Source organism: Dama dama, chromosome 30 (assembly GCF_033118175.1).
Source record: "Dama dama isolate Ldn47 chromosome 30, ASM3311817v1, whole genome shotgun sequence".
Classification (NCBI taxonomy): Eukaryota; Metazoa; Chordata; class Mammalia; order Artiodactyla; family Cervidae; genus Dama; species Dama dama.
The window spans coordinates 22150485-22175211 of record NC_083710.1 but is presented as its reverse complement, the minus strand read 5'-3'; the positions used below and the strand labels follow the sequence as shown (position 1 = coordinate 22175211).

Here is a 24727-nt window from a genome sequence, read left to right as displayed (position 1 = left end):
GTGATGGGGTGGATCTATTGCAGGGAAAAACAAATCTGCAGATAACCTGGCTCAGAGTTTCACCACTTCCATGCTGCCTGCCAGGAGCAAGCTGCTCCTCCTTTAGAGCTCCGACCTGAGGATGGATGGAAAAATGCTTGCTCTCTGTTTCCCTTCCCACAGATGAAATAAATTCAGCTCTGCCAAAGGCTCCATGGTGTCAAGAGAGAACAAGGGAGAAATGACCCCAGAGACCCTAGAATGTAAGTGTTTGCTTAATCCCTCTTTTCTCCTTTCCATCCCCAAATGACTTCTCAAATTCATGCTTGCATTGTCTTGTCTAGACTCCAGGGGTGCTTCTCAATCTGTCCCCCTATATTATCTGCCCCTTCACGCCATCCTCCACACCATATCTGATCTCTGTTAAGAATTCACCTGTGACCTCAAGGAACTGCCTTTCTAGATTCACCTCCAGCTTGTCTCCCTGCATGCCTTCGTGATGTGTCTGTACTAGCTCATGAGGTCTGTGAGAGCAAGGTTATCACGTTCATCGAATTTGCCACAGCATCTATGGTAACACAGGGCACACAGCACGTGGGTCTAGCATGTTGATTCTATTTCCTTTGTCCACTGTCATGGTCAGCATGGCCCTGGCTCCCTGTGTTGAAGGCCTGGTGGAATCAGCCATGCAAAGAGTAATTAACTAAAGGAAAAAAGGCTCTTCTTCAAGTTTACTCTGGAGGCCAAGAATATTCTTAAAGCCGAAAAGATTTTAGCATCTTTTCGGCTTTAAGAATATGTAATTTCTTGGGAGAATTAAAGGTGCCAAACAAATACAAATTTCTTACATGTAGGCTAACAGGAGACTACTTATCATTTTTACCACTAAGTGAAAATTGTGCCAATTTTATTCTCTTGGTGACTGGGAAATGTTTCTCTAATAAAGCGCATGTTTTTCTCAAAGTTTTTTTTTTTTTTTTCTTTCTCCAGCAGGATAACTATGTCCCCCTGGGCTACAGAGTATTGTTAATTATAACGATAAGATACACAGAGGGAAAAAAAAAAAGATCAGGAAATGCTTAAAAGTCCCCAACAAATGTTTATCAGGAAATGTTATTCCAGAATCAAAACATTTCCTGTCCGATGATTATGCCATGGAGAAAAATCAAGTGATGCCAGTTATGGGGTCTTATAAAAATAATTTTTATGATGAGATGTTTATTTGAGGCAAAATCATTACAAATAACATGAATTAAATGAGAGTTGCTCAAAATCACACTTTTAAAAAAAGTTTATTATTCACATCAAAATCTAGACCTTAAACCTTACAGAAATATACAAGGAATAAATTGGAAATTCACCATCTTACCACTCAGAGATAACTACTATTAATATTTACCTTTATATTTAAATGAACATAATTCCAGGTGTATGAATGCTTAGTCACTCAGTCATGTCCAACTCTATTTGACCCCACGTACTGCAGCCCGCCAGGCTCCTCTGTCCATGGAATTTTCTAGGCAAGAAAACTGGAGTAGGTTGCCATTTCCTCTTCCAGGTGATCTTCCTGACCCAGGAATTGAACCCATGTTTCCTGGGTCTCCTGCATTGACAGAAGGATTCTTTACCACTGAGCCATCTGGGAAGTTCTTGGATTGCAAGATCAAACCAGTCAGTCCTGAAGGAAATAAACATTGTACATTGGAAGGACTGATGCTAAAACTGAAGCTCCAATACTTTGGCCACGTGATGCGAAGAGCTGACTCATTGGAAAAGACCCTGATGCTGGGAAAGATTGAAGGCAAAAGGAAAAAAGGGCAGTAAAGGATGAGATGGTTAAATAGCATCACCAACTCAACGGATGTGAATTTGAGCAAATTCCAGGAGACAGTGGAGGACAGAGGATCCTGGCATGCTACAGTCCATGGGGTCACAAAGAGTTGGACACAACTTAGTGTCTGAACAACAACCACCACCAAGACCAAATAGGTCTTGGTGCATATATACACATTTATGTTCAATTTTATGTAAATAATTATAATAATAGGTGTATCAGCAACATATCATATATATCTTTCCCTGTCAATAAGTCTATAACTACAGTGTGTATTCATAAGTCTGCATGAATATCATATGGGTCCACTGGGATGTTCCAAGCTTCAGCAGCAGCTCTTCAAACATCAAGTCCTCATGTGACAATATGAGAAAAGCCTGAAGGGAAGAGGGGGCAGCTGAGTGGGTGGCGAGGTCATTCTCTAATGTGACCTTTCTCATAAGTGTCTACATCCAGAATTAGCCACCTGCCCACCACAGACACTGCCAATGAGAAGGCACTGATAAAATGTGCTCACAGAAGCCAAGATTTCTTCTCTGTGACTAATTGCATTACTACCTAAACAAAACAGGGTTCTGTGAGCAAGAAAACACATGAGCAATGAAACACATGAAGCAAGCTTAAATCCACGAATTCACAATGATACCAACAGACAAACTCATTTGATCACCATTGGAGACTGTGAGTGAAACAGCTCATTATTTTGCAAACTAGCAAATTAATAAAAAGAATTAAATGCTTTTCTGGTCTTCCTATATCACTCGGAAACCAACTCATTGAGGAAAGTAGTTTCCCTTTATAAAAGTGTTCCAACGAATAGATGGAGGAGAAATGATGGAGTTAGGATTATCACTATTTATAATACTAGATGCTAATCTAATCAGTAGACCGAATTCAGTATAGCATGGATATATGCACTAAGCACCAACAGTAACTAACATCACACACCTCTTGATGGAAGGACACAACATTATCTAAGAAGAAGTTATCTTGCTGGGAAAAAAAGAACCTGAATCTAACCAAGACTCTAAATCAGGGGTCCCCAGCCTCCCGGATCTAATGCCTGATGATCTGAGATGGAGCTTATGTAATAATAAAGAAATTAAGTGCACAATAAATGTTAATGTGCTTGAATCATCCTGAAACCACCCCCTCTACCCATCCATGAAATAACTGTCTTTCACAAAACTGGGCCCTGGTGCCAAAAAGTTTGAGGATTGCTGCTCCAGACTATCAATGACCAATTTATGGGAAGTATGAAGAGCGCATTCAGGAAAATTCAGAATTTGGAAAATCTAGAGGATAAAAGGAGAAGGCAAAAGGAAAAGAGGGTAGTAGAGGATGAGATGGTTAGATAGCCTCACTGACTCAATGGACATGAATTTGAGAAAACTCCGGGAGATAAGAAGGACAAGGAAGACTGACCTGCTGCAGTCCATGGGGTCACAAACAGCAACTGAACAACAGCAACGACGGAGGACAAATAACTTAAGAAATAAATTTCAAGGAAACGAAAGGAACTGAATAGGGAACCTGTGAATTAAAAGAGACTTAAAAGATGTATCAATGAATTGCAATGTGTAGACTTTGAGTCCTGAGTCACCCAAACTGTTAAAAAAGTATATAAGGCACTTGTGAGGTAATTAAAAATTTGAACTCAGAAAGGGTGTCTTCTCATCAAGAAATCTGTGAAAGGATGATAATATTTCAGTTACATTTTTTACAAAAGAGTTCTTATCGTTTAAGAACTTTTACATACTTATGTATTGAATATTTAATATTCAAATTGAAATATTTACAGATGAAATGACAAGATGCTTCAAAATAATATGGTGGTGGAGAGAAATATTGATAAAACCCATTTTGGCTGTGGATTGCTAATTGATGAAGCTGAATGATGAATGCATAGGGGCTTATTAATCATTTTTTCCATTTTTGTACATGTTTGAAATTTTTCCTAGTACAAAGTGAAAGAAAGAATTGAGGAAAGAAAGGAAAAAAAGAAAGAAGGAAGGGAGGGTGACTTTTAGGTAGGCCACCAATAGTATTCTTCATATTTTAATTTTTCTAATTAACTTGCCATAAAATATATAGGCTGTTTTTCCTTTTCTCCTAATTATAAAGATGCTGTGATGGACTTCCCTGGTGGTCCAGTGGTTAAGACTTTGTGCTTCCATTATAGGGGGTCGGGGTTTGATCCCTGGTGGGGGAATTAAGATCTCATATTCCGCTAGGAGCAGTCCCTACCCCTGCCCAAATACTGTGATTTATAGCCATCTGCATACATCTTTTCACATTAACAGATTTCTAAAGGTGGGTTTATTGAGCCAAAGAATAAATTTAATACATAAAGTCAAACTGCTTTCAAAAGGGCTCTGCCAAAATACACTTTCAAATGGATTTTTAAGTTATTTCAATGAAAATATTGAGATTTTTATTAGGATAGCATTAGACTTACAAACTAATTTTAGGAAAATTGACATCCTTACATTATTGAATCTTCCTCTCTAAAAACAATACAATATTCTTCTCTATTTTGCCTTCCTTTGTCTCAGTAGTTTTATAGTTTTCTAATTGATTTTTGTATATTGATTTTGTAACTGGCTATGTTGCTAAACTATTATTTCTAAAAGTTTTTCAGTTTCTATTCTTGGCTGTTCAGGATCTATTTCAGTTAAGCCAAAAGTATGAATGATTAAGGTGGTTTTTGACAAGGAGAATCAGAAAAACTCAAATCCTATTCTGAACCTGTTTTCTTTAAGGTCCCCAAGAAGAGTACCTGAACACAGACACACAAAGAAAGCAGGGCACTGTTATACTCTGATGACTTTCGCTGGGAGCCTTGAACTCAAGCAGATTAGGCTACACTGTTACACTAGGGGCTTCCCTGGTGGCTCAGATGGTAAAGAGTCTGCCTGCAATGCTGGAGACCTGGGTTCAATCCCTGGGTCAGGAAGATCCCCTGGAGAAGGAAATGGCAACCCACTACATATGCCTACATGACATAAACAAAAGAGGCATGGAACCATGATCTTGGCCCCTGCAATGCAGGATAAGCACTAACCAGAGCACCTGGTCAAGAAAAGCACGTACTAGAGCATAAAAGCATTTCCTCCAATGCTTGGGGAGTCAGTGATGGACAGGGAAGCCTGCCCTGCCCCCGTCCGTGGGGTCACAAAGAGTCCAACACGACTGAGCGACTGAACTAACTTGGGGCAACGGGATTATCACTGAGCTTCTGCCTTTCAGGCACAAGGAATGAAAAGCCACAAATGGAATTAGAACGTTGTTGGCTGTCTCTCAAGAAGGGGCTCTGACATTTTTTCCCCCTCAAGCCTTCTAAAAAAGGACTCACGAGAGTCACTCCCAGTGCCTCCCACTGGACAGAATGGTACAATAACAGCTCCATTCTCAGAGGGCAGTAGCCCAAAAGTGCCTTTGAACTTGATCAATGTCAAAGTTGGAATAGAGTAATGGGGTAGGGAAAAGAGGCTGTGAGCATCCCTCAGCCAAAAAAATCTAACTGCATCGTCAATAAATAATGATAAATTGTCTGTATCCTGGGAATTCCGTGGCATCCAGTGGTTAAGACTCGGTGATTTCACTTCCAGGGCCTGGGTTGAATCCCTGATCAGGGAACTATGATCCTGCAAGCTGTGAGACACAGTTAAAAAAAAAATTTTGTTTTTCCTCTGTGTCCTTTTAAGTCATCAGTTCCTTACTTTACTTTCTTATCTAATTGTAACCATTGTTTTATTACTATATTTAACAGACATGCTGTTAGGATTTCACCATTAAACATGAAGCTAGTTTTCAGTGTGTGCATGTAGCCTTTTACTAAAATTTCTTTTTATCAAAAATGCATATCATGATTGAATTATATGAGAGTCTCAGCATCGATCAAAACATACCCTATTCCTTTGGCCTGTTTTTAAAATCACACTACACCTTTACTGTGCCTTTGCAAATATCTTGTTTTTTGTTTTTTTATGAATTGAAGGTTTGTGGCAACTCTGCGTTGAGCAACTCTTTTGGCACCATTTTTTTCCAGCAGCATTTGCTCATTTTGTGCCTCTGTGTCACATTTTGGTAATTCTCACAGTATTTCAAGCCCTCCACGAGGAAGAGATTATGACTCACTGAAGGCTCAGATGAGACTTAGGAGTTTTTGTCCTTTTTTATTTAACGTATGTACATTTTTAGACATAATACTATCGCATGCTTAATAGACAACAGTATGGTACAAACACAACCCTTATATGCAAAGAGAAATCAAAAAACATGCAACCCACCCAGGCATATGTTGGAAGTTGGGTCCCAGATCATCACAATAAAGCAAAAATTGCAATAAAGTGAGTCACAGGCATTCCTTGGTTTCCCAGTGCACAAAAAAGCCATGTTTACACTATACTGCAGTCTTTTGACCTATTATTATAGAGAAATATGTTAACCAATATTTTCTCAAAATCTTCTCAAATTCATCTCCTCTCTCTTTAAGCCCACCCCACCGTCACATTGAGTTCAACTCTTCTAACCAGACTGTTGGAAAAAACCTAAAGTTCTCAGAAAGTGAAAATGTTAATTGCTCAGTCATGTCCAACTCTTTTTTGTGACTCCATGGACTCTAGCCCACCAGGCTCCTCTGTCCATGGTATTCTCCAGCCAGGAATACTGGAGTGGGTTGCCATTCCCTTCTCCAGGGGAATCTTCCTGATCCAGGGATGGAACGTGCATCTCTTTTGTCTCCTGCATTGACAGGCAGATTCTTTACCATTGTGCCACTTAGAAAGCCCATTTAAAATATTACACAGATTCAAAACATGTGGTGAAATCAGATGCTTGCCTACAGAGCTAACGGTACTCTAAGGAAGTTGGTCTCTACACATTTAATAATTTTATTTATTTAATTTTGGCTGTGTTGGGTCTTCTTTTAGGCTTTTCTCTACTTGCGGCAAGCAGGAGCCACTCTCTAGTTGCAGAGGGCAGGCTTCTCTTTGCGGTGGCTTATCTTGTTGTGGAACATGGGGTCTAGGGTGCACAGGCCTCAGAAGTATGGCACATGGGTTTAGTTGTTCTGCTGCATGTGGGATTTTCCCAGATCAGGGAATGAAGCTCTGTCTTCTGCATTGGAAGATAGATTCTTCACCACTGAGCCACCAAGGAAACCCTCTACATGTTTTTGATCATGTACTATGACCACCAAAAATAGGCACTATTGTCAATCTCCACGTTAAATACTAGTAAAGTTTGATTTCTTAATTTAGACAGAGATAGAGGTATTCTAACAATCTTCTTCCACAATCCAACTGCTCTAGGGGTCAGATTTGTCAAAGGAAATTTCCTACTTTATATTCCAGGAGTATATTCTATAATCAACACTTACTGAATCTTCTGTTCTAATCATTCTTGCAGTAATCTCATTCGTAATCTCATTCAATCAAATTCCCTATTAGCAATATACTTCAGTGGCTGAAATCACAGATGGTCTATACTATAAACTGTCTTTTATTTTTTCATCATTTAGGAATAATCTCAGGACTAAAATCTTCAGTATTTTAAAGATATATGTATCTTATTTTAAAAATACCCTATCTTTTAAAAATTAATTACTAATTTGTCAGAAGTATTATTTCTGCAGAGAAAGGATTGTTACATAGGTTGATTTGTAAATTCTGTATGACATTCTGTATGAAAGTTTTTTTTTTATTTTATAATTTTGCTTTCTAGACAGTGACTCAAATCCCTTGCATGTGTGCTAAGTCGCTTCAGTCATGTCCGACTCTTTGCAACGCTATGAACTGTAGCCCGCCAGGCTCCTCTGTCCAAGGGGATTCTCCAGGCAAGAATACTGGAGTGGGTTGCCGAGCCCTCCTCCAGGGGATCTTTCCCACCCAGGGATTGAACCTACAGCTAATCAAGTTTACTGCACTAGCAGGTGGGTTCTTTACCGTTAGTGCCACCTGGGAAGTCCCTGAATTTCTTAAAATGCCTTAAATATAGTCTGGATACAGGGAAAAGAGGCAGGAAACAGCGAGTGTTTGAGTAAGAAAGAATTTCTGTTTCATGAATCAACTCTAAACTTGTTGAACGATGCATTTTAGCTTTGGTGGTGATCAAAGAAAAAGTCCTTTCCTGAACAGAAAAATAAGTGATTTTTAATGCAGACTCGGTGTTATACTAATATGCGACAAGGAAAGCAGGAAGGAGAAAACTGGTTGATCAGGGTATAAAAAAAAAACGTGACTTAAAGCCTTTTTGAATTAATATCAATAACACTTAAGACTATGCCAAAGCCTTTGACTGTGTGGATCACAAGAAACTGTGGAAAATTCTTCAAGAGATGGGAATATCAGACCATCTGACCTGCCTCCTGAGAAATCTATATGCAGATCAAGAAGCAACAGTTAGAACTGGACATGGAACAACAGACTCGTTCCAAATTGGGAAAGGAGTACGTCAGGGCTGTATACTGTAACTCTGCTTATTTAACTTCTATGCAGAGTACATCATGTGAAATGCCAGGCTGGATGAAGCACAAGTTGGAATCAAGATTGCTGGGAGAAATATCAATAACCTCAGATATGCAGATGACACCACCTTTATGGCAGAAAGAGAAGAAGAACTAAATAACCTCTTGATGAAAGTGAAAGAGGAGAGTGAAAAAGTTGGTTTAAAACCCAACATTCAGAAAACTAAGATCTTGGCATCCAGTCCCAACACTTCATGGCAAATAGATGAGGAAATAATGCAAACAGTGAGAGACTTTAGTTTTTTGGGGCTCCAAAATCACTGCAGATAGTGACTGAAGCCATGAAATTAAAAGATACTTGCTCCTTGGAAGAAAAGCTATGACCAACCTAGACAACATACTAAAAAGCAAAGACATTACTTTGCCAACAAAGGTCCATCTAGCCAAGGCTATGGTTTTTCCAGGAGTCATATATGGATGTGAGAGTTGGACTATAAAGAAAGCTGAGCACCAAAGAATTGATACTTTTGAACTGTGGTGTTGGAGAAGGCTCTTGAGCATCCCTCGGACTGCAAGGAGATCCAACCAATCAATAGTAAAGGAAATCAGTCCTGAATATTCATTGGAAGGACTGATGCTGAATCTGAAATTCCAATACTTTGGCCACCTGATGGGAAGAACTGACTCATTTGAAAAGTCCCTGATGCTGGGAAAGATTGAAGGAGGAAGAAGACGGGGATGACAGAGAATGAGATGGTTGGATGGCATCACCGACTTGATAGACCTGAGTCTGAGTAAGTTCCAGGAGTAGGTGATGGACAGGGAAGCCTGGTTTGCTGCAGTCCGTGGGGTCTCAAAGAGTTGGACATGACTGAGCAACTGAACTGAACACTTAAGAGGTATGTTTAACCAGGCTATCAGGTCCAGGAGAACTGGCACAAACCATCCCAAATGAAAGTAGACTATGGATTCATGTTTATGTTTAGGTCTTTTCATGTAGTAGCAAAGCATATTTGAGAAACCAAAGGCACATAATCAAGGTTAATTTGATTCCACAAACAATTCTTAAGCATTTTGTGATACATACATAACAAGGCAAGATCTATACCCTCAAGGGTGCTTCCCTGGTGGCTCAGATGGTAAAGCATCTGGCTGCAATGCAGGAGACCTGGGTTCGATCCCTGGGTCAGGAAGATTCCCCTGGAGAAGGAAATGGCTATCCACTCCAGTACTCTTGCCTGGAAAATTCCATGGATGGAGGAGTTTGGTGGGCTACAGTCCATGGGGCTGCAAAGAGTTGGATATGACTGAGCGACTTTACTTTCTTTATTTCTTATGCCCTCAAGAGTTTCACAATCTAGTGAGATAGAAACATCACAAGTAATTGTATAAGGAAGGTATGTTTAAGTGATAACCCCACCTCATCTGGCCACCCTTCCCCTTAGATAAACACTCTTGAAGGAGTTCCTTTTGATTATCCTTTTCAAATCAAAATTCCGAGCTGAACTTTCACTTAGTTTTATTCAGTTCAGTTCAGTTGCTCAGTTGTGTCCAACTCATTTGTGACCCCATGAATTGCAGCATGCCAGGCCTCCCTGTCCATCACAAACTCCCAGAGTTTACTCAAACCCATGTCCATAGAGTTGGTGATGCCATCCAGCCATCTCATCCTCTGTTGTCCTCTTCTCCTTCTGCCACCAATCCCTCTCAGCATCAGGGTCTTTTCCAATGAGTCAACTCTTCACATGACATGGCCAAATTACTGGAGTTTCAGCTTCAGCATCAGTCCTTCCAATGAACATCCAGGACTGATCTCCTTTAGGATGGACAGGTTGGATCTCCTTGCAGTCCAAGGGACTCTTAAGAGTCTTCTCCAACACCATAGTTCAAAAGAATCAATTTTTCAGCACTCAGCTTTCTTCACAGTCCAACTCTCACATCCATACATGACCACTGGAAAAACCATAGCCTTGACCAGACGGACCTTTGTTGGCAAAGTAATGTCTCTGCTTTTAAATATGTCTAGGTTGGTCATAACTTTCCTTCCAAGGAGTAAGTGTCTTTTAATTTCATGGCTGCAATCACTATCTGCAGTGATTTTGGAGCCCCAAAAAATAAAGTCTGACACAGTTTCCACTGTCTCCCCATCTATTTCCCTTGAAGTGATGGGACCAGATGCCATGATCTTAGTTTTCTGAATGTTAAGCTTTAAGCCAACTTTTTCACTCTCCTCTTTCACTTTCATCAAGAGGCTTTTTAGCTCCTCTTCACTTTCTGCCATAAGGGTTGTGTCATTGCATATCTGAGGTTATTGATATTTCTCCCGGCAATCTTGATTCCAGCTTGTGCTTCTTCCAGCCCAGCATTTCTCATGATGTACTCTGCATAGAAGTTAAATAAGCAGGGTGACAATGTACAGCCTTGACATACTCCTTTTCCTATGGGAACCAGTCTGTTGGTCCATGTCCAGTTCTAATTGTTGCTTCCTGACCTGCATACAGGTTTCTCAAGAGGCAGGTCAGGTGGTCTCGTATTCCCATCTCTTTCAGAATTTTCCAGTTTATTGTGATCCACAAAGTCGAAGGCTTTGGCATAGTCAATAAAGCAGAAATAGATGTTTTTCTGGAACTCTCTTGCTTTTTCGATGATCCAGTGGATGTTGGCAATTTGATCTCTGGTTCCTCTTCCTTTTCTAAAACCAGCTTGAACATCTGGAAGTTCACGGTTCACGTATTTCTGAAGCCTGGCTTGGAGAATTTTGAGCATTACTTTACTAGCGTGTGAGATGAGTGCAATGGTGCAGTAGTTTGAACATTCTTTGGGATTGCCTTTCTTAGGTACTGGAATGAAAACTGACCTTTTCCAGTCCTGTGGCCACTGCTGAGTTTTCCAAATTTGCTGGCATATTGAGTGAAGCACTTTCACAGCATCATCCTTTTGGGTTTGAAATAGCTCAACTGGAATTCCATCACCTCCACTAGCTTTGTTCGTATTAGTTTATATCAAAAGGCCAAAAGGGGGACTTCCCCGTCTTTCCAGGGAATGGAATGTGGTTAGGATGTTGGGCTTTCACTGCCAGGGCCTGGGTTCAACCTCTGGTCAGGGAACTAAAATACCACAAGGTGAGCAGTGCAGACAATAAAAGCAAGCCAAAGGATAACTAGTTGTTTGGTGGGGTGGGGGTGGGGTTGGGTGGGGTGGTGGGACTTTGTCTTATGCAATGTCATGCATGTAAGGCTTCTGCTCAGCTCATGTCCCATAAAATCAAATAAATGCAAGCCCCATGGGGTTCAGAGGACTATGATCTGATGATAGACATAAGTGCCTGCCAACTATAGCACCTGCCATAAAAGTAGTTAGATGTTCCAGAATGATGCTTCTTCAATGACATGACAAAAGCCAAACCACACAAAAGACTGACATGGTCATTCTGAGTTGAAATCTCAATTACTCCATGTGGTTATGTTGCTTTTGGTAAATCATTTGAACTTCGAACCTGTGTCAAACATTTCAGATGTGTGCAGCAGTAAGTGGCAGCTTGCAAGCAAACAGCAGTGAAGGTGGCTGGAAGCAAGGTCTTAGTTTCCCAGACTGGGAGTCCTAACCACTGGACCACAGGAGCCAGGAGTTAGGGCTGAAAGTCCCTAGTCTTGCCTGCCTGCTAAGCTGCTAAGTCACTTCAGTCGTGTCCAACTCTGTGATCCCATAAACATCAGCCCACCAGGCTCCCCTGTCCCTGGGATTCTCCAGGCAAGAACACTGGAGTGGGTTGCCATTTCCTTCTCCAATGTATGAAAGTGAAAAGTGAAAGTGACGTTGCCTGCCTAGCCAAGAACAAATTCAGGTGAGGAGGCAGAAGGTAAAGTAAAAAGTTTATTGAAAAGAAAAGTACATGGGGAAAGGCACATGGGGTGTTGAGAGAAAGAATCACGCCTTGGGAAGTTTAAATCTTTCATAAAGGGTCAGTTTTCTGGGTCTTCATCTTCCCTCAGGCCAATCACCTTGCTCTGTACCCCTGGTTAATGTGTCTCAGGACCCTCCCCTTGGCCCACGCACACCCTAGCCAAGATGGATCTCTGAAGTGAAGGCTTCTGGGAGGAGCAAGACTCATTATGGCCTGGAACTTAGTCTCTGACTTTTGGCTCCAAGGAGCCTTTTCTGCAAATGTGCAGTGTCTCCCTTATCAGACAGGGCTCCCTTATCAGACAGGGATTTTTTTTTTTCCTTTCTTTGTCCTTGCCATGATTATTCCCTTGAGGTGACAGACAAAGACTGGCTATGTATCCTGTTTTTGTTGGCTGTAAATTCCTCAACTGGAGCCCATCTATCTCTTATCTCAAAAACTGCAAACAGAAGGGTGACTGATTGTAAATTTCCAACCTGCAGCCCATCTATCTCCTACCTCAAAATCTGTATTAAAAAGCCAGTGTAAAAGAAATCAGTTTACTTCATAGGAACAGCTTAATAACATCAGTTACAGCACGTTTTGTCAATACCAAAATCCACTTAGGCCCAACGTCAGTGTAGCAAGGTGGAAGAAATTATTGCACACTATAGAGCTCTGATTACAAAGCTGGGAATCTGCCTGCAGTGCAGGAGACCGGGGTTCAATCCCTGGGTGGGGAAGATCCCCTGGAGAAGGGAATGGCAACCCACCCCAGTATTCTTGCCTGGAGAATCCCATGGACAGAGGAACCTGGCCGGCTGCAGTCTGTGGGGTTGCAGAGTCGGAAACGACTGATCGACTAACACACACATAAAGCTGTGATGTATTTTACGAAAATCTACGAAGACCAAGAGAAGTGTAGTCTAATACAAGAAATGACTGCAGATCAATAAACGGAGAGCGTGGTTGTTCCAAAGGACCTTGGTCCCAACGTAACCTGTAACCTAGGTCACCGCCTCAGCTTCCATCACTCATTATTTCGGCCTTTGGATTAGAAAGGTACAGGACTTCAGCCCCACAGCAGTGAAGGGAAAGCAGGGAGACCGTGTGTAGAAGTGATCTGAACTCCCTGATGGAGGGACCACCAGTCGAAAAGCCAGCACTGGCTTGGGCAGAGGGACTGTACAAGAGGTTGCCCCAGCATCTTTTGTGTGCCTCACTCTTCCGGCTCAGACACCTCCGAAATCCCGACTTTGGGGACCAGAAGCCTGGAGGAGGTGGGGTGTGTCCACAGGGGAATCCCTGAGAAAACGGGAGAGGTGCACACAGCGGGGGTAGCCGGTGCCCAGTCCTAGGGGTCCGTTCAACGGTGAGAAAGGGGGCGGGGGCGGCAGGGGGGCAGCGGAGAGGAGGGGCGAGGCGCCATCGCCCGGCCCCCTCCCCTCCCCTCCCCTCGGGCCCGCTCCCCTCCTCTTCCCTCGGCGATCGGGCATCCGGGCGCATCCCGCCGAGGCCCGGCTGCTTCTGGGAGAGGCGCCAGCTGGTCGTTGCGCCGGTCCCCCGACCGAGCAGTAACGGCGACCTGAGAGGCCGAGCGGATGTGGTTCGGGCCTACGGTGAGGTAAGGGCAGAGGGGATGGCGCGGGGAGTCAGAAGGGGGCGCCGGGCTTGAATCCAGCCCCTCGCAGATCCCCACAGCGGGAAGCCACCTCTCCCCGCCCCCGCTGCCCGACCTCCGGGCGCGGCAGCTGTGAGAGTAGCCCCTGGGGCGAGAGCCCCGCCCGGGGCCGCTTGCTTAGGCGTCTCTGCGCGTGCGCAAGTCCTCCGGCGAGGCCTGGGCGCGGGGCTCGGGGGCTACACTCTTGCAACGTATAAGGGCCCAGGTGTCGGCGCGCCTGCGCACAGCCGCGGGCGGTGGCAGGGCGCGCAGCCCTGGGATCGTACCCCGACCCAGGTCTCGGACCGAGGCGGCGTGAGGTGCGCATGCGTGAGTCGCTGGCGGAAGTGGCGCGGCCCCGCGAGGGTCGCGTGTGGCGTCTCGCCAGGGCTAGTCACCTGCCTGGAGACTTCTCCTCCTTAGGCCAGAGCGGGTGAGGCAACTGCCTCGGGGCTTCGCCTTCCTTTTCCGCTCTCCGCACCCCTTTGAGGCTGCGGTTTTCGTTTCCGTCACCTCAACCCTCGGTTGCGGTCCTGTACCTGTCTCTATTTCCCCCAGCTTCCGGGTCCGAACCGGCGCGCTAAACTCACTTTGCCTTCAACATTCGGTCCTGATGTCAAGAGATAGCACAGGAAGTCTGACTAAAAGCTAGGCCAGGCTGTTTGGGAACTGCTGTGGGGGGATGGGGAGAAATAGCCTTCAGCCTTTATTTTAAGCTGGAAGATACTTGCCCTGGAAGCAGAGATTTTTTTGAGATGCTGAAAACTTTCCAAGTGCTCCGCCCAGGTGGAGAAAGAACTTCCTGCCTGGAGTTGGAAGGCGAGTTCAAAGGGAGCTTTTTGCGTTTTGTTCTGTGGGAAATGACATAATATGTCTGGACAGTTCGAGTCCGGGACTGTAACAAAACCCATGTCGAAGAACTGACTGGTGGTACTGCGCTTGGCGACTTAATCTTTGTTAGAGCTGAGTAAAAGGGAGTAGAGTTCTCAAACTGCTTTGCCACGAAGATCTTTCCCCCAGACTAGGAAGTGACAGTCACTGTTTGATGTTTATTGAGCCTCCTAGCTTTGCACCTTTCTAGTACTACGTTCCTACTTGGCTTTGCACATTCCTGGGCAGTGGTACTTATGTCAGATTCTGCCACTCCAGTGGCAGTTCTTGGAATGATTTTTAACAATATTGCTGTGTGCCTTGTAATCTGATATGATGTGCTGATACAGCTATTTGGAGGCTGGAATAGAAGCATTTACTATCAGAGAATCTGAGTACTCTAGGTGAAATGTAATCTCTCTTTTCCAGGGAGTTAGGCAATATACACGTTATTAAGTGTGAGTAAAAGCTTCCCAGGTGGCGCTGGTGGTAAAGAATCCATGTGCCCATGCAGGAGACCTAAGAGACCCTGGTTTCATATCTGGGTGGGCAAGATCCCCTGGAAAAGGAAATGACAGTCCACTCCAGGATTCTTGCCTGGAGAATCCCATGGAAGGAGGAGCCTGGTTGGCTACAGTCCATAGGGTCGCAGAGTCTGACAGGACTGAAGGGACTTAGCACCCACGCACGCAAAAGTAATGGAATACCACATTCTTGCACACTCCACTCCTTCCCCACAGGACTTACTGTTGTTTCCGCACTTACCAGGCCGCCTCCACCCTCAGCCGTGTGCATTTCCTCCATGCTCAAAGTTCGCTTAACCCCTCTACCCAAATCTGCATGGCACCCAACTTCATTAAGATCTCAAATTAATTGCCATTACTTCAAAGGTGACTACCTCATCTAAAAAGGCACTTCTGTCACTCTCCATCCCCTTAGGCTTTTTTTTTTTTTTAATCCTCTATTTGGCTTTGTAGCACTTACCACTGTCTGATACTATGGATTTGTATGTGTATGCACTGTCTCCCCCATAATTGCAGCTCAGTAGATTTTTTTTTTTTAACATTTGTTTATTGGTTTGTCTGCCCTGGGTCTTGGTTGTGGCACTCCGGATCTTCTGTCTTTGTTGCTGCATGTGAGATCTTTAGTTGTGGAATGGATCTCTTAGTGGAGGCGTGTGAGATCTAGTTCCCTGACCAAGGATGGAACATGGGCCCCCTTCATTGAGAGCTTGGACTCTTAGCCACTGGACCACTAGGGAAGTCCCAGTAGATTTTGTTACCTGTGCACATGAAATTGGTATTTAGCTCTAGAATATTTTATACTGAAGTTGCAAGGTAGATTCATTCATTCATTCAAAAAACATTTTCTGAGTGACTAGTTTGTATAAGATTGTCTTAGGTGTTTAGAGTAAGTCAGTGAACAAAAAGACAAAGATCTCTTTCCTCTGGAGCTTAAATTCTAGCAGAGAATGATTAACAACAGACATATTTAATTATTTATTGTGCTAGAAAATTGTAAGTGCTCTAAAAAAATGAAAAGAGAGGAGAGAAAGGGAAGTGAGATTTAGATGTGGGTTGCAATTTTAAACAGCGTGGTTTTGGTAAGTCTGAAGGATAAACTGAAGGTGATATTCATGGTGGAAAACTGGTTTTTAGAATTGAATTATCTTTCTGGGAAAACTTTTTTCCCCCACCATTCTCTACTGTGTGTTTCATGGGACCCCCACAGCATTCCATTATGGCTAATGTAACTGTCCCTTGTAGTAGATAGGTGAAAAAATGTCTTTTCCAAAAAGTTCACAATATTCATGCTTTTACAGTTTAATGCAGCACATCAGATGAAGAGACTGGGCTCTTGAGTGGATAAGATGAGCCAAACGAATACTAAAGATGGGTAGAGGAAAAATGTGTATTCTCTTCACATTTTACTGCACTTTGCAGTTGTTTCTTGATGTCCCTCTGACTATGGATGACCAGGTGAAGTTGTTTTGTATGAGTAGTCATTGATTTTCTTTATTTGAAACAGTTGAAGAGTCACCTGGTATGACATCATGCTTTAAGGTACTAAATTATTGCTCTTAGAGGTTTCTGAATGAACCAGACAATCCTGGCCAAATTGCAGTCCATAATTAAAGGATGCTTAGAGAAAGAGGCTGATGGAGAGGAACAGTTTTAGAAAGTGAAGTGTTTTTCCCTCTGGGTCCTTTACTTACGTGGATTACAAACACTGTGTTTAAACATCAAAAGCTATTAATCTAAAACTGTAAATGTAGAGTACCCAAGGGATTTGCTGATGACTCTAGGAGTTTGTCATATTTAATTTTGGATTTATCACATGGCTAAAGTGAAATTAAAATGCCCCTAGGATGCTGTTACCTTTGAGGTTTTCTGAAATTGACTTCCTGTAAATCAGAATTGACCAGGAAAGATTTGAGAATCTCTTTGAAGGGGAATGGAATTATGGAATGGAATGGAATGGAATGATCAGGGTTGCAGTGTGACATCAGGGACTCCTATTCAAAGCTAAACATGGAGGGCTGAATGAGGATTGATTTTTTTTTTTTTTTTTTAAGTATGTTTGCTTGTTTGTTTTTGGCTGCACAGATCTTCACTGTTGCACAGGGACTACTCTTTGTTACAGTGCTCAGGCTTCTCTCAGAAGCCGTGGCTTCTCTTGCTAGGCACACAGGCTTCAGTAGTTGTGACACACAGGCTGAGTTGCCCTGTGGCATGTGGGATCTTCCCGGACCAGGGATCGAACCTGTGTCCGCTGCACTGGCAAGTGGATTCTTAACCACTGGGCCTCCAGAGAAGCCCTAAATGAGGATATTTACTTAAAAGGAGCAGATAAACTTCCCTCTCTGAAAGGGATATTCATAGTGTCCTTCAATGGAAGACTGGTAGGATCCTCCTTGCCTTCATTATTCAGAAGGAACATTTATCTGATTCACATGGCGAGCTCATCTTAACATGAAAGTTTCCAGGGAATTTAAGAAAAAAAACTAAAAATAGTTTTTTTCAGCATTAATCTGACATTTGGAGTGTGCCTTTTATATGTCTCAGCCTTGCTGATCTAACCGGACCTCATATCTAGTATGTATATGTCCCCAAGGAAGACATTTTGAGCTGACATGTACCAGTGGGTGATAGTATGTGAGTAAATCATGAATTGTGACCACATTATAATATATTCTGTATTATGCTGAGTGTATTTGATTGAACAATGGGAATTGCAAATGGAAATAAGCCAAGGCCAAAAGGGGCTACCATGTTGAATTTACATTGTGGGGCAGAGATCTTTAACAGAATGCTATTTAATAGCCATGTTAAGGGCTTAAAAAAATTGTATTAGATCTATAAAGATCTAAATTTCAAACGTATTTGCAAATGTCTCAAGTACCTGTTCATTTTAGCTAGTGTGTGAAAGTGTTAGTTGCTCAGTTGTGTCTGACTCTGCAACCCCATGGACTGTAGCCTGCCAGGCTCCTCTTTCCATGGAATTCTCCAAAGCAAGAATGCTGGAGTGGTAGCCATTCCCTTCTCCAGGAGGTCTTCCTGACCCAGAGATCAAACCCAGGTGTCTTATATTGGGGGCAGGTTCTTTACTGTCTTGAGCCACAATCTAAAAATATTTGTATAGTTTATGTTGATGATTTTTCATATTTGAAAGTGACACTTTTGCTGTGCTTGTCTGAAAAGATCGATGCTGATGAGCTCCCTAATCTCTTCCAACTAAATGCAACTTTGCTTTGAACTGAAGATCTGCTTCATCACTCTTAGTGAAATTTGGAAACTGTTTACAATGGAATCATTAAAATGGCAACTATGTTTCTGTTTCCTAAGTCATTTTGCTGTTTATCATAAACATGTGGCAATACCATTCCCTCTGAAGTTGTGCTTTGGTTTTAGTTGGGCTTTTAGTTTTTCAGTCTTGTCCATCCTGTCTATAATTGACCCACTTTAGTTGGCAGTTTTATAGGGAGGGATCTTACTGTCATTTGTCATTGATTTATGACAGCTGGCAAGGGATAATTGGGATCATGTTTAATTATATTACATTTATGCATGTAATATAAATGCATAGAATATAAATGACAGAAATGGTATGGACCTAACAGAAGCAAAAGATATTAAGAAGAGGTGGCAAGAATACACAGAAGAACTGTATAAAAAAGATCTTCACAACGCAGATAATCACGATGGTGTGATCACTCACCTAGAGCCAGACATCCTGGAATGTGAAGTCAAGTGGGCCTTAGGAAGCATCACTACAAACAAAGCTAGTGGAGGTGACGGAATTCCAGTTGAGCTATTTCAAATCCTAAAGGATGATGTTATGAGAGTGCTGCACTCAATATATCAGCAAGTTTGGAAAACAGCAGTGGCCATAGGACTGGAAAAGGTCAGTTTTCATTCCAGTCCCAAAGAAAGGCAATCCCAAAGAATGCTCAAACTACTGCACAATTGCACTCATCTCACACGCTAATAAAGTAATGCTCAAAATTCTCCAAGCCAGGCTTCAGAAATATGTGAACTGTGAACTTCCAGATGTTCAAGCTGGTTTTAGAAAAGGAAGAGGAACCAGAGATCAAATTGCCAACATCCACTGGATCATCGAAAAAGCAAGAGAGTTCCAGAAAAACATCTTTTTCTGCTTTATTGACTATGCCAAAGCCTTCGACTTTGTGGATCACAATAAACTGGAAAATTCTGAAAGAGATGGGAATACGAGACCACCTGACCTGCCTCTTGAGAAACCCATATGCAGGTCAGGAAGCAACAATTAGAACTGGACATGGACCAACAGACTGGTTCCCATAGGAAAAGGAGTATGTCAAGGCTGTACATTGTCACCCTGCTTATTTAACTTCTATGCAGAGTACATCATGAGAAATGCTGGGCTGGAAGAAGCACAAGCTGGAATCAAGATTGCCGGGAGAAATATCAATAACCTCAGATATGCAATGACACCACCCTTATGGCAGAAAGTGAAGAGGAGCTAAAAAGCCTCTTGATGAAAGTGAAAGAGGAGAGTGAAAAAGTTGGCTTAAAGCTTAACATCCAAAAAAAAAGCTTAACATCCAGAAAACTAAGATCATGGCATCTGGTCCCATCACTTCAAGGGAAATAGATGGGGAGACAGTGGAAACTGTGTCAGACTTTATTTTTTGGGGCTCCAAAATCACTGCAGATGGTGACTGCAGCCATGAAATTAAAAGACGCTGACTCCTTGGAAGGAGAGTTATGACCAACCTAGACAGCATATTAAAAAGCAGAGACATTACTTTGTCAACAAAGGTCCGTCTAGTCAAGGCTACAGTTTTTCCAGTGGTCATGTATGGATGTGAGAGTTGGACTATAAAGAAAGCTGAGTGCCGAAGAATTGATGCTTTTGAACTATGGTGTTGGAGAGGACTCTTGAGAGTCCCTTGGACTGCAAGGAGATCCAACCAGTCCATCCTAAAGGAGATCAGTCCTGGGTGTTCACTGGAAGGACTAATGTTGAAGCTGAAACTCCAATACTTTGGCCACCTGATGCAAAGAGCTGACTCATTTGAAAAGACCCTGATGCTGAGAAAGATTGAGGTCAGGAGGAGAAGGGAACGACAGAGGAGAAGATGGTTGGATGGCATCCACGAGTTTGGGTAAACTCCGGGAGTTGGTGGTGGACAGGGAGTTCTGGTGTGCTGCGGTTCATGGGGTCGCAAAGAGTCGGACATGACTGAGTGACTGAACTTAACTGAACAGAACATTTATGCATATTTATGTTATTTCTGACTTTCAGATGACATACCATTTAAGGGCTCAGGTGAGCATGAAGGTGGGCACCATCATTACCCCGTTGACGTTTACTTGGTCTGGAGATCATTAACACACTGATACTGTAAGCTGTATGCTGGTGTCCTAAAAAACATTGGTTTTCCTTCATGCCCTGTGTCTTTGATTATAAAAGCCTCATCAGCTGTGTTGCCCAGATAGGCAAATTTGCTGAAAAAGCATTAAGCGTTGTATTGCAAGAAAACTTTTTTATATATTAAGTTTCTCAAGCATAGCTTTAGAGTTAATTTCATACTGTGAAGTTGAATTTTGAAAATACACGACACTGGGCTTACTCTTAGTCATGTCTGACCCTTTGTGACCTGATGGACTTCTCCATGGGATTCTCCAGGCCAGAATATTGGAGTGGGTAGCCTTTCCCCACTCCAGGGGATCTTCCCAACCCAGGGATCGAACCAGGATCTCCTGCATTGCTGGCGGATTCTTTACCAAGGGAGCTTTGAGCCTTTCTCTGCAAAAAAACAATTTTCTTTTTTTAAAATTTTTCCTCTGGGATCACTTCTAGAGAACAGATACAGCATTTAGGAACTTCTAATTAATTGCACAATAACAATTTATATGGAAAGTGCATTCTCTCATAGACAGTGTGTCTAGTTTATTAGTGCTTAAGGTCCATGCTTACTACTGGGTTGGAGTAATATTGACACAGGCAGCTATAAGCTGGATATCCTTTTGCTCCATGTTTTGGTTTTTTTTTTTTTTTACATATTTGCTTTCAATTTAGTGCCTGCTGCAGGCACTAAATCAATATTTGTTGAATGAATTAGGCAAATGAGTGTCCATTTATTAGTTGAACTCATTAGGTCAGAGGTATTATCAAGTAATATGATACATTGCCATATTAACAAACTGAATAATTCTGATTACCAGTAATAACATGTAGAGATTGCTTATTATATGCTTTGTACAGAGAAATGAATTATTTGATCTGTTCTTCAAGAGGATTAGGAATGGGTATGTTTATTGTGTTCAGTTACTGAAAGACTGTCCTCTTGTCCACTGACCTTCAACCGTGTTATTATTAAAAGTACAGATAAAACTCTCAAAATACAGTATGTACAAAGAGGAGTTATCTGTCCCATACAGGGATAGTTTAGAAATATACAAGTTTAAAAAAAAAAAAAAAGAAATATACAAGTTTAGAGAAACAGCCAAAGTAGGAAATGTCATGCAAAAGATTACCTTAGTTGATATATATTTGGTTTTGAGAGTTACTCTTGTGGGAATTCGCTGGTGGTCCAGTAGTTAGGACTCTGTGCTTCTACTGCAGGGGCCACAGGTTTGATTCCTGGTCAGGGAGCTATGATCCCACGTGCCACGTGGTATGGTGGGAAAAAAGAAAATTGCTCTTACTAAAACTTGGAACATTGGCTCTTGAGTATCTTGTTTGGAGCCTCTGAAGGCAGATGTCAGTGGCAGGAGCTTCTGGCTGGAAAAGGTACTTATTCTTCCATTTCTTTTTGTATTGCAAAGCAAAATATCAGTATATTAAAATTCCATAATAACATTGTTCTTTCATTACATTTCAACAAAATGAGGAAATGCATAAGAAACTATTTTTCAAAGCACAAGGCACTTTTTAAGTTGAGTAATTAAGTAAATGCATGAGCCAAGTTATGTATCCCAAAATACACGTAAGGAAAAACAGTAAAGCAACATATATTATGGGTATCATGTGGGATGATCTTATGCCGTAACACTGTCGCTGTGAAGAAGAGCTTCCCAATACAAATGCCAGCCTCTGCCCTGGGTCTCCCTCCTGTGCAGAAAAGGGGGAAATTTGTAAGCAGAGTAAGACCAGAGGTAAAATCACATTCTAATGCACTTTTTTTCTACTTCAGATTCTTCTTCCCTGGCATTTAAGGTACTCTCTTTTTTCTATGTTATTGAGTTTTATCTTACTGATGATGAAAGAAATTGTGGTTTATGAGTTGTCAGTATCAAGCCTTTATTGAATTCTTATGTTCACGGTAAAGGCAGGATTAGAATGGTGTTATTCTGATTCTACAATTTTGTTTTCCTTACTATTGGGTAACCTTATCCTTCCTTTGTACTCAGATGATTAATTTAACTTAAGATTAAAATCATGAAAATTCTCTTGTCAATTGGAAAAACCAAATTACACTAATTCATTGATAGAATTACATGGCAAATTTTGCCTTTGGCATTACCTCTGGTGTGAACTTTCTTATGAAAACATTTCCATCAAAGTCCAGCCATGGGTATGTCAGTATCCATTACACAATAAAATAGTATTGTTTTCTGCATGTTTTAAAACATATATATATATATATATATATATATATATAAACATAGACCAAAATATTATATATAATTACAATTATTATATATATATATAATAGTTTGGTCTATGTCTATCTCCCCCCACTAGACAGTAAGAACTCTGGGACCAAGCACTTTGTTTTGTTCACTGCTCTGTCTTGCATGCCTAAAATATTGTCTGGCATTTAGATGCTCAGTAAATACATATTAAATGAATGGGCCTACTCCAGAGACAGGTACAATTATTATTATCTTTTTTGTAGCTAGAAGTTGTCACTGCTTTAAAATTACATAACCAGTATTTGAGGGAGCTGGGCTTCTAGGTCAGGTCACTTTGGATCCAAAATCCAAGTCCTGAACAATTATACTACATAGTCTCAGAGTCTGGGATTTTAAACTCACATAGATAATCATACAACTGTGCCATTAAAATGACTAAATGTGAGAATACAAATCAATTCACTGCTTTTGGAGAAAAATCTGTCAACAATCCCCAAATCTGAAACTTACAACCCCTCTTCTAATCAAATAATCAATCATGAGAAAAAAATGTTATCTGGTACTTCCCTGGTGGTCCAGTGGCTAAGACTCCACATTTCCAGTGCAAGGGGCCTGGGTTCAATCCCTGGTCAGGGAACTAGATCCCATATGCCACAACTAAGAGTTTACACACTGCAACTGAAGATCCCACATGCCCTGAGGAAGATCAAAGACCCCGCGTACTGCAACTAAGACTGGACACAGCCAAACAAATAAATGAATGAATATTTTTAAAGATATAAAAATAAAGTTTAAAAAATTGTTGTCTTAAAAAAAAAAACTTTATCAAATAGTGTATCATATGCATCATTCTATGACAGTGATTTTTGATCAGAATTGTTTTGGAGACTTATCTGTGTTGATTCTGGATAATTTATTTTAATTGTTGTGTAGTATGCACGATTTGTAACTTTTGTTGATGGAGCCTGTTGATCAGTTGTATCCACTATTTCTAATGGTTTGCTATTGCAAACAATTTTGTATATGCTCTAGAGTTCCATCTAGGCTAATGTTTTCCAAGACGTGACTTATTAATGATCTTGAAGTTATCTTAGTGGGCTGAAACCAATGTTGAAAAATTAAATAGAAAAGGATAAATTAGGGTATGAGTAGAATTGTTGTCCAGTCGCTAAGTTGTATCCGACTCTTTGTGACCCCGAGAACTGCAGCATGCCAGACTTCCCTGTCCTTCACTATCTCCTGGAGTCCTTCACTATCTCCCAGGGAGAATAGAATAATGTAAAATAGGAAAAAAAAAAAAATAGGAAAGAGGATATCCCTTAGTATCTCATGTAGCAAGGGTAAGAATTATTTTGTGAAACTTTTTTTTCAGGTACATATATGTATCAAAGAAGCTTGAAAGATACTGCTCTGGTCTAAATATTGTTGAGTTGCTCTAAAAGTGATTGTAACAGTTTACATTCCTTTTGATCTGCATCCTCACAAACACTGTGTATTATCCCCTTTAATTTTGCAGATCTGATTGGTGAGTTCTATCTCATTGTGATTACATTTCCCTGATACCTTTTGTGGATATATTTGTTAATTTCTTCTGTGAATTGCCTCTATCCTTTTTCCATTTCTAAATTGGATTGTTTGTCTTTCTTTTTCTGCTTTTAGGTATTCTTTATATATTATGGATACAAATTATTTGCCAGCTATCAGTTATGTATATTGAAAATATCTTTTCCCACTCTGTGGCATGTTTTTCCTTTTGTTCATTTTGTCTTTTATAATGCCAAAGTTTTAAACTTTAGTGTGGCAAAATTTAACAGTCTTTTCTTTGTGGTTTGTGCTTTTGTGTCTCAGTTAAGAACTCTTTCTCTGCCTTGAGGTCATAAAGATATTTTCTATACTCAAAAATTTGAAA

At 41.4% G+C, this 24727-nt stretch overlaps 1 protein-coding gene across 13 annotated transcripts in view; it reads left to right on the top strand.

The window, feature by feature from the left end:
* Positions 1 to 222: 222 nt before the first annotated feature.
* Positions 223 to 24727, top strand: part of RCBTB2 (RCC1 and BTB domain containing protein 2) — a 56094-nt gene continuing 31589 nt past the window's right edge. For 3 of the 13 annotated variants that reach the window (XM_061133645.1, XM_061133641.1, XM_061133633.1), the window contains exon 1: positions 13651 to 13789. The gene's annotated coding sequence lies outside the window, so the exon portion shown is untranslated. The other 10 variants (XM_061133642.1, XM_061133634.1, XM_061133635.1 and 7 more) reach the window with 9 other exon arrangements.